The sequence below is a fragment of the Salvelinus sp. IW2-2015 genome, unplaced genomic scaffold (genome assembly GCF_002910315.2).
Source record: "Salvelinus sp. IW2-2015 unplaced genomic scaffold, ASM291031v2 Un_scaffold2116, whole genome shotgun sequence".
NCBI classification, from domain to species: domain Eukaryota; kingdom Metazoa; phylum Chordata; class Actinopteri; order Salmoniformes; family Salmonidae; genus Salvelinus; species Salvelinus sp. IW2-2015.
In genome coordinates, this window is record NW_019943453.1 from 140,249 (window position 1) to 151,317 (window position 11,069).

Sequence of the window (11,069 nt, forward strand, 5' to 3'; positions counted from 1 at the left end):
GGGGCAGGGGGTTGTGCTTGTGTGTGTGTGTGCGTGTGGTGTGTGTGTGTGTGTGTGTGTGTGTGTGTGTTGTGTGTGTGTGTGTGTGTGTGGTTGTGTGGTGGTGTGTGTGTGTGTGTGTGTTGTTGTGTGTGTGTGTGTGTGGTGTGTGTGTGTGAGATGGGAGAGCACGAGAAAAGGAGACTGTGTATGTGTGCATCTGTACGTTTGTGGTGTGTGTTGTGTGTGTGTGTGTTTTGTGGGTGTGTGTGTGTGTGAGGAATTGAGAGAGCACAGAGAAAGAGAGACTGTGTATGTGTGCATCTGTACGTTTGATGTGTGTGTGTGTGTGTGTGTGTGTGTGTGTGTGGGTGTGTGTGTGTGTGTGTGTGTGTGTGGGGGACAGATGTATACACTTGGTCATTCCGAGTTTGCTCCAATCAACGCCACTCTATATGCGTGCCCGTGTGGTGTGTGTGTGTGTGTGATGTGTTGTGTGCGTGCGTGCACGGTGTGCCTTGCGCGTGCGATGTGTGTGTGTGTGTTCAGAGCAGGTATTAGTGTTATGTCTGACAGTTGTTACCGTAATCCCTTCAGGATGCTAAAATTACTCACATTTACCATCTCTTTGAACGTGTCATCAGCCATGAGGGTTATGGTAACTTATTTATTTTTGGAGTGACTGTTGTTGCTGAGTTATCTGGCACCCTTTTCCTGATAGCTAAAAACAACGGAATCTTTTGCTAGTGTGCTGGATTCACCTAGTTTACATGAATATTACAACACCGACAAGCAGGACAGACAGTAGTCTGATTAGCATATTAAACACAAGCAGACAGGACAGGTAGTCTGATTAGCATATTAAACACACAAGCAGGACAGACAGGTAGTCTGATTAGCATATTAAACACAAGCAGGACAGACACAGGTAGTCTTGAGATTAGCATATTAAACACAAGCAGGACAGACAGGTTTGTGCATTCATATTAAACACACAGCAGGACAGACAGGTAGTCGTTGATTAGCATATTAAACACAAGCAGGACAGACAGGTAGTCTGATTAGCATATTAAACAACAAGCAAGGACAGACAGGTAGTCTGATTAAGCATATTAAACACAAGCAGGACAGACAGGTAGTCTGATTAGCATATTAAACACAAGCAGGACAGACAGGTTATGTCTGATTAGCAATATTAAACACAAGCAGGACAGAACAGGTAGTCTGATTAGCATATTAAAACACAAGCAGGACAGACAGGTAGTCGATTAGCATATTAAAACCAAGCAGGACAGACAGGTAGTCTGATTAAGCATATTAAACACAAAACAGGACAGGAATAGTAGTATGACTTAAGCAGATATAAACACAAGCAGGACAGACAGGTAGTCTGAATAGCACATTAAACACAAGCAGGACAGACAGGTAGTCTGATTAGCATATAGTCCACACACAGAGATGCGTACAAAGCTCTCCCTCACCCTCCATTTGGCAAATCTGACCATAATTCTATCCTCCTGATTCCTGCTTACAATCTAAAACTAAAGCAGGAAGCACCAGTGATTCGGTCAATAAAAAAGTAGTCAGATGAAGCAGATGCTAAGCTACAGGACTGTTTTGCTGACACAGACTGGAATATGTTCTTCCGATGGCATTGAGGAGTACATCACATCAGTCACTGGCTGCTTCATCAATAAGTGCATTGATGACGTTGTCCCCACAGTGACCGTACGTACATGCCCCAACCAGAAGCCATGGATTACGGGCAACATTCACATTGAGCTAAAGGGCAGAGCTGCCGCTTTCAAGGAGCGGGACTCTAACCAAGAAGCTTATAAGATATTCTGCTATGCCCTCCGATGAACCATCAAACAGGCAAAGGGTCAATATAGGACTAACATCGAATCGTACTACACCGGCTCCGACGCTCGTCGGATGAGGCAGGGCTTGTAAACTAATACAGACTACAAAGGGAAGCACAGCCGAGAGCTGCCCAGTGACACCAGCCTACCAGACGAGCTAAATAACTTCTACGCTCGCTTCGAAGCAAGTAACATTGGAACATGCATGAGAGCATCAGCTGTTCCGGATGACTGTGTGATAACGTTCTCTGCAGCCGATGTGTGTAAGACCTATAAACAGATCAACATTCACAAGGCCGCAGGGCCAGACGGATTACCAGGAAGTGTACTCCGAGCATGCGCTGACCAACTGGCAACTGGCAGTCCTTCCAACCCTGCTAGGCTTCCGACCGCAAGGCACTACAGAGGGTAATGCGTACGGCCCAGTACATCACCGGGCCAAGCTTCCTGCCATCCAGGACAACTATACTGGGTGGTGTCAGAGGAAGGCCCTAAAAATTGTCAAAGACTCCAGCCACCCTAGTCATAGACTGTTCTCTCTGCTACCACATGGCAAGCGGTACCAGAGCACCAAGTCTAGGTCCAAGAGGCTTCTAAACAGCTTCTACCCCCAAAGCCATAAGACTCCTGAACATCTAATCAAATGGCTACCCCCCCCCCCCCTTCTACACTGCTGCTTCTCTCTTTATTATAATGCAAAGCCACTGTGACAACTCTCCCTACATGTACCTCAATTACCTCAACTAACCGGTGCCCCGCACATTGAATATGTACCGGTACCCCTGAATATTTTCATAATTTTTTATTTATTTAACCTTTATTTAACCAGGTAGGCAAGTTGGGAACAAGTTCTCATTTACAATTGCGACCTGGCCAAGATAAGCAAAGCTGTTCGACACATACAACAACACAGAGTTACACATGGAGTAAACACACAACAGTCAATAATACAGTAGAAAATAAGTCTATATACAAGTGAGCAAATGAGGTGAGATAAGGGAGGTGAAGGCAAAAAAAAGGCCATGGTGGCGAAGTAAATACAATATAGCAAGTAAAACACTGGAATGGTAGATTTGCAGTGGAAGAATGTGCAAAGTAGAGATAGAAATAATGGGTGCAAAGGAGCAAAATAAATAAATACAGTAGGGGGAGAGGTAGTTGTTGGGCTAAATATAGATGGGCTGGTCAGGTGCAGTCATCTGTGAGCTGCTCTGACAGCTGGTGCTTAAAGCTAGTGAGGAGATAAGTGTTTCCAGTTTCAGAGATTTTTGTAGTTTGTTCCAGTCATTGGCAGCAGAGAACTGGAAGGAGAGGCGGCCAAAGGAGAATTGGTTTTGGGGGTGACCAGAGAGATATACCTGCTTGAGCGCTGGTGCACAGGTGGATGATGCTATGGTGACCATCGAGCTGAGATAAGGGGGGACTTTACCTAGCAGGGTCTTGTGAGATGACCTGGAGCCAGTGGGTGGGGGACGAGTATGAAGCGAGGGACAGCCAACGAGAGCGTACAGGTCGCAGTGGTGGTAGTATATGGGCTTTGGTGACAAAACGATGGCACAGTAATAGACTGCATCCAATTTAATGAGTAGGGTGTTGGAGGCTATTTTGTAAATGACATCACCGAAGTCGAGGATCGGTAGGATGGCAGTTTTAACAAGGGAATGTTTGGCAGCATGAGTGAAGGATGCTTTTTGCGAAATAGGAAGCCAATTTTAGATTTAACTTTGGATTGGATATCTTTGATGTGAGTCTGGAAGGAGAGTTACAGTCTAACAGACACCTAGGTATTTGTAGTTGTCCACATATTCTAAGTAAGAACCGCCCATAGTAGTGATGTTGGACGGGCGGGCAGGTGCAGGCAGCGATCGGTTGAAGAGCATGCATTTAGTTTGACTTGTATTTAGAGCAATTGGAGGCCACGGAAGGAGAGTTGTATGGCATTGAAGCTCGTCGGAGGTTGTTATTAACACAGTGTCCAAAGAAGGGCCAGAAGTAACAGAATGGTGTCGTCTGCGTAGAGATGGATCAGAGACTCACCAGCAGCAAGAGCGACATCATTGTGTATACAGAGAAGAGAGTCTGTCTAAGAATTGACACCTGTGGCACCCCATAGAGACTGCCAGAGGCCCGGACAACAGGCCCTCCGATTTGACACAATGAACTCTATCAGAGAAGTAGTTGGTGAACCAGGCGAGGCAATCATTTTGAGAAACCAAGGCTATCAAGTCTACTGATGAGGATTGGTGATTGACAGAGTCGAAAGCCTTGGCCAGGTCAATGATACGGCTGCACAGTATGTTTCTTATCGATGGCGGTTAGGAATATCGTTAAGGACCTTGAGCGTGGTGAGGTGCACCCATGACCAGCTCTGAAACCAGATTGGCATAGCGGAGAAGGTATGGTGGGATTCAAAATGGTCGGTAATCTGTTTGTTACTTGGTTCGAAGACCTTAGAAAGGCAGGGTAGGATAGATATAGGTCTGTAGCATTGGGTCAAGAGTGTCCACCCCTTTGAAGAGGGGATGACCGCAGCTGCTTCCAATCTTTGGGAATCTCAGACCACACGAAAGAGAGGTTGAACAGCCTAGTAATAGGGGTTGCAACAATTTCGGCAGATAATTGTAGAAAGAAAGGGTCCAGATTGTCTATGCCGGATGATTTGTAGGGGTCCAGATTTGCAGCTCTTTCAGAACATCAGCTGACTGGATTTGGGAGAAGGAGAAATGGGGAAGGCTTGGGCGTTGCTGTGGGGGGTGCCAGTGCTGTTGACCGGGGTAGGGAGCTAGGTGGAAAGCATGGCCAGCCGTAGAAAAATGCTATTGAAATTCTCAATTATAGTGGATTTATCGGTGGTGACAGTGTTCCTGTCCCAGCGCAGTGAGCAGCTGGGAGGAGGTGTTCTTATTTTCCATGGACTTTACAGTGTCCCAGAACTTTTTTGAGTTTGTGTTGCAGGAAGCAAATTTCTGCTTGAAAAAGCTAGCCTTGGCTTTTCTAACTGCCTGTGTATATTGGTTTCTAGCTTCCCTGAATTGCATATCACGGGGCTGTTCGATGCTAATGCAGAACGTCATAGGATGTTTTGTGTTGGTTATCTTCTTATGGCTGCAGGGGCAGTATGAGTAGCTTGGATGAAAGGTGCACAGAGGTGCCCATAGTAACTGCCTGCTCCTCTCCCAGTTGCTATATAAGCATATTATTATTCGTATTGGATAGAAAACACTCTGAGTTTCTAAAACTGTTTGAAATATGTCTGTGAGTATAACAGAACTCATATGGCAGGCAAAAACCTGAGAAGTCCACTTCCTGTTTGAAATTTTTCTGAGGTGCAGATTTCAACCAAGCTCTCATTGAAATTACAGCGAGATATTGATGAGTTTTCACTTCCTACGGCTTCCACTAGATGTCAACAGTCAATATAACTTGTCTGATGACTCTAATGTGAAGGGGGCCGAAGGAGACCGGAATTTGTCAGGTCTGCCACGAACTGACCATGCTTTCGCTTTCACATGCGCGTTCACATGAGGAGGCTCATCCAGAACGCCGCAGCCCGTCTGGTGTTCAACTTTCCCAAGTTCTCTCACGTCACCCCGCTCCTCCGTCTCTCCACTGGCTTCCAGTTGAAGCTCGCATCCGCTACAAGACAATGGTGCTTGCCTACGGAGCTGTGAGGGAACGGCACTCCGTACCTTCAGGCCTGATCAGGCCCTACACCCAAACAAGGGCACTGCGTTCACTCACCTCTGGCCTGCTCGCCTCCCTACCTCTGAGGAAGTACAGTTCCCGCTCAGCCCAGTCAAAACTGTTCGCTGCTCTGGCACCCAATGGTGGAACAAACTCCTCACGGACGCCAGGTCAGCGGAGTCAATCACCACCTTCCGGAGACACCTGAAACCCCACCTCTTTAAGGAATACCTAGGATAGGATAAAGTAATCCTTCTAACCCCCCCCCCTTAAAAGAGTTAGATGCACTATTGTAAAGTGGTTGTTCCACTGGATATCATAGAGGTGAATGCACCAATTTGTAAGTCGCTCTGGATAAGAGCGTCTGCTAAATGCTTAAATGTAAATGTAAATGAGGACCTTCGTTCACCGCTCTTCTGAAGTCAATCTAATTCTCCGGTTGGAACGTTATTCAAGATGATGTTAACAACATTCTAAGATTGATTCAGTACATCGTTTGACATGTTTACTGATGTTACGGAACTTTTGGACATTTCGTCACGTTATAGGTGGACGCGCTTTGTGACTTTGGAATTGTTTACAAAAAGCGCTAACCAAGTAACTAATTGGACATAAATAACGGACATTATCGAACAAATCAAGCATTTATGGGACCTGGGATTCCTAGGAATGCATTCTGATGAAGTTCATCAAAGGTAAGGAAACATTTATCATGTATTTTCTGGTTTCTGTTGACCCCAACATGGCGGCTAATGGCATTGGTCTGAGCTCCGTCTCAGATTATTGCATGATTTGCTTTTTCCGTAAAGGTTTTTTGAAATCTGACAGAGCGGTTGCATTAAGGAGAGGTATATCTATAATCCATGTGATAACTGTATTATCATCTACATATGATGAGTATTTCTGTTGAAACAATGTGGCTATGCAAAATCACTTGATGTTTTGGAACTAGTGAATGTAACGTGCCAATGTAAACTCAGATTTATTGTTTAAATATGAACTTTATCAACAAACATGCATGTATTGTGTAACATGAAGTCCTATGAGTGTCATCTGATGAAGATAATCAAAGGTTAGTGATCAGTTTATCTCTATTTCTGCTTTTTCTGGACGCTATCTTTCGCTGGAAAAATGGCTGTGCTTATTGTGGTTTGGTGTTGACCTAACATAATCGTTTGTAGTGCTTTTGCTGAAAAGCATATTTGAAGTTGGACACTTTGGTGGGATTAACAACAAGATTACCTTTAAAATGATATAAGACACATGTATATTTGAGGAATTTTAATTATGAGATTTCTGTTTTTTGAATTTGGCGCCCTGCACTTTCACTGGCTGCTGTCATATCGATCCTGGTAGCGGGATGCAGCCATAAGAAGTTAAGGGCAGTCAGGTCTGGAGAGAACCAAGGGCTATACCTGTTCCTGGTTCTAAATTTCTTGAATGGGGCATGCTTATTTAAGATGGTGAGGAAGGCATTTATAAAAAAAAATAACCAGGCATCCTCTACTGATGGGATGAGATCAATATCCTTCCAGGATACCCGGGCCAGGTCGATTAGAAAGGTCTGCTCGCTGAAGTGTTTCAGGGAGCGTTTGACAGTGATGAGTGGAGGTCGTTTGACCGCTGACCCATTACGGATGCAGGCAATGAGGCAGTGATCGCTGAGATCTTGGTTGAAAACAGCAGAGGTGTATTTGGAGGGCAAGTTGATATCTTTGAGGGTGCCCGTGTTTACGGCTTTGGGGTGGTACCTGGTAGGTTCATTGATCATTTGTGTGAGATTGAGGGCATCAAGCTTAGATTGTAGGATGGTTGGGGTGTTAAGCATGTTCCAGTTTAGGTCAGCTAGCAGCACAAGCTCTGAAGATAGATGGGGGGCAATCAGTTCACATATGGTGTCCAGAGCACAGCTGGGGGCAGAGGGTGGTCTATAGCAGGCGGCAACGGTGAGAGACTTGTTTTTAGAGAGGTGGATTTTTAAAAGTAGAAGTTCAAATTGCTTGGGTAGTAGGACAGTAGGACAGATAGTAGGACAGAACTAGATTGCAACACCGCCCCCTTTGGCAGTTCTATCTTTTCTGAAAATGTTGTAGTTAGGAATGGAGATTTCAGAATTTTTGGTGGTCTTCCTAAGCCAGGATTCAGACACGGCTAGAGCATCCGGGTTGGCAGAGTGTGCTAAAGCAGTGAATAAAACAAACTTAGGGAGGAGGCTTCTAATGTTAACATGCATAAAACCAAGGCTATTACGGTTACAGAAGTCATCAAAAGAGAGCGCCTGGGGAATAGGAGTGGAGCTAGGCACTGCAGGGCCTGGATTCACCTCTACATCACCAGAGGAACAGAGGAGGAGTAGGATAAGGGTACGGCTAAAAGCTATGAGAATTGGTCGTCTAGAACGTCTGGAACAGAGAGTAAAAGGAGGTTTCTGGAGGCGATAAAATAGCTTCAAGGWATAATGTACAGACAAAGGTATGGTAGGATGTGAATACAGTGGAGGTAAACCTTGGTATTGAGTGATGATGAGAGAGATATTGTCTCTAGAAACATCATTGAAACCAGGTGATGTCATTGCATGTGTGGGTGGTGGAACTGAAAGATTGGATAAGGTATAATGAGCAGGGCTAGAGGCTCTACAGTGAAATAAGCCAATAAACACTAACCAGAACAACAATGGACAAGGCATATTGACATTAAGGACAGGCGTGCTTAGTCGAGTGATCATAAGGGTCCAGTGAGTAGTGAGGTTGGTTGGGGTAACGGCGATTCAGACAGCTAGCCGGGCCATCAGTAGCAAGCTAGCATAGGATGGAGGTCTGTTTTTAGCCACCTCATGCATTTCCGATGGTAGATTAGTGGGGTTCCGTGTGGTAGAGGAGATCATTCCAATTGGCAAAATAGATATAGTTATAGTGACCCAAGAAAAATTGTCCGATAGACCTATTCAGATAGCAGCCAATAAGACAGCTAACGATTAGCGGGCCGCAGATGGGCGTTCAGGTAACGTTGCGACGGAGGTGCCAGTTGGATAACTCCCTCGGGCAGATAACGTCGGTAGTCCAGTTGTGAAGGCCCGGTGGGGCTCCGCATCGGCAGTAAAATGGGTCCGGATAGGTGATTGAAGCCCAGGAGCGGCTGATGGAACTCTTCAGCTGGCTAGCTCCGGAATAATTTATGTTTGCTCCGGGATCGACGTAAGCCAATAGTCACATGGATAGCAGCTAGCTAGCTGTGAGATCCAGGTGTAAATGTCCAGAGCTTGCGGATGAAATCCAGGGATATGGAGAGAAAAATAGGTCCGGTATGTTCTGGCCTGAGTCGCGTTGTACAAAACTGGCGATAGCTTTTCGAGCTAAAGGATAGCTGATGACCACAAACCGTGGTTTGCTGAACACTAACGTTAGCCAGTAAACTGTCTAGCTTCTGGCTAACTTCTGGTTAGCTTATGGCTAGCTTCTGGTTAGCTTCTGGCTAGCTTCTGGTTAGCTTCTGGCTAGCTTCTGGTTAGCTTCTGGCTAGCTTCTGTTTAGCTTCTGGCTAGCTTCTGTTTAGCTTCTGGCTAGCTTCTGTTTAGCTTCTGGCTAGCTTCTGTTTAGCTTCTGGATAGCTTCTGTTTAGCTTCTGGATAGCTTCTGTTTAGCTTCTGGATAGCTTCTGGCTAGCTTCTGTTTAGCTTCTGGATAGCTTCTATTGTGGATTTCAGATTTGAGGTAAATAATACATTTTTTTTTTAAATTGGTGAGGCGGGTTGCAGGAGAGTGTTTTGAAGTTGAGTTTTTGGAAAAGAAAATATATAAAAGATATGGGAAGATGCAAATATATATATACAGGGGACACGACAAGACGAGGACAAAGGACGTCTGACTGCTATGCCATCTTGGAATAACATTGTAATATAGCATCGCTACTGTTATTTTACTGCTGCTCTTTAATTATTAGCTAATGTTATTTCAAACTTTTTTTTTAGGTATTTTCACAAAACTACATTGTTGGTTAAGGGCTTGTAAGTAAGCATTTCACACATACGACACACTGTTGTATTTGATTTGATTTGAACTGGAAGAGAGTTAGAGACAGTGTCTAGGAACAAGAAGACAGTTACAGACAGTGTCTAGGAACAGGAAGAGAGTTACAGACATTGTCTAGGAACAGGAAGAGAGTTACAGACAAAGTATAGGAACAGGAAGAGAGTTACAGACACTGTCTAGGAACAGGAAGACAGTTAGAGACACTGTCTAGGAACAGGAAGAGAGTTACAGACACTGTCTGAGAACAGGAAGAGGGTTACAGACACTGTCTTACAGGTGTTGGAATGCCTTTATCCACAGTAATTACGACTCCTAAGAAATAAACTCACTACTTTCTCATACAAAATCAATTAATGCTACGTATTCATCATGCTGCCCTAATTGGCTTAAATATCTCCTGTCCAAACCACTACAATGATATCATCTGATTCCTAACAACTATTATTATTGATGACAAAGGACATTTTTCCTGTTGTAATACCTAAATCAATAATAGTCAATTAATTTACGCCTCAAACAATCTACGTCATCCAGTGCTATGACCCCAATATTAACCCAAAACAGTGATCATATTATTTCCTCGCTACATCTGGCGCCTCTGACGCCTGAAAGCTGTTATCAGACGATATCCTAGAGCATGTCCAATATGTTAAACGCGCTCCACAAAAGGTTATACCATAACTCTCCTGTAATAGAGGTCAGTTCCTGACTAGCGTATTTCTATTTTAAGAAAGCCCCTTGATAGGCCTTTAAAATCTAAAAAAATTCACTTGGTTGTAGTCACTAAAACTCAGAAGATAATAACTCCATAGTGAGTACATGCCCTGTTGAAAATTGCTTTAGACACTAAAACAAATAGATCCTAACAATGTTGTTGTCTCCATGTGTGAATAGTATTTGCAAACCTTAATGAAAAAACAAAACCTGTGCATGTAACGGATACTTGGTCTTAGGCCCTTTCTCAATTTGGTCCAATTTATGGCCTAATCTCACTCCTCAATCTCTCAAGCTATAATAGTCCTGAATTAGCCACATTCAATCAGGAAGAAATAACTGCAGCGACGTTTACCAGAGAAGAATCACATATAAGCGCCCTTAGCATCAAGTTTCACTGGTGCCTACATCGATTCAGAGCCCAAAAGTTGGAACCTATTCAACCCACAACCTAACTTAATAGGATTTTCCAATTTTAGGCTCGCGAAATCATTAATCATAAAGTTTTGATAAACAACGTGCATAGGTATAAGTATTGCCTACTTATCGTAAGAACATGCTAGACCTTCATATGCAATTACCTTGATATTATATTATCTAGCGCTAACCATAATCTCACTTTCTTTCTCTTGTCGCAAATTGTCGTACATTTCTCCGGGTAAGAAATCAGTAAATTTATCCTCAGGGTATTCACATTTTTATGAGTTCTCACACCACACAACACACCCCACACACACACACACACCACACACACACACACCACACACACACACAACACACACACACACACACACACACACAA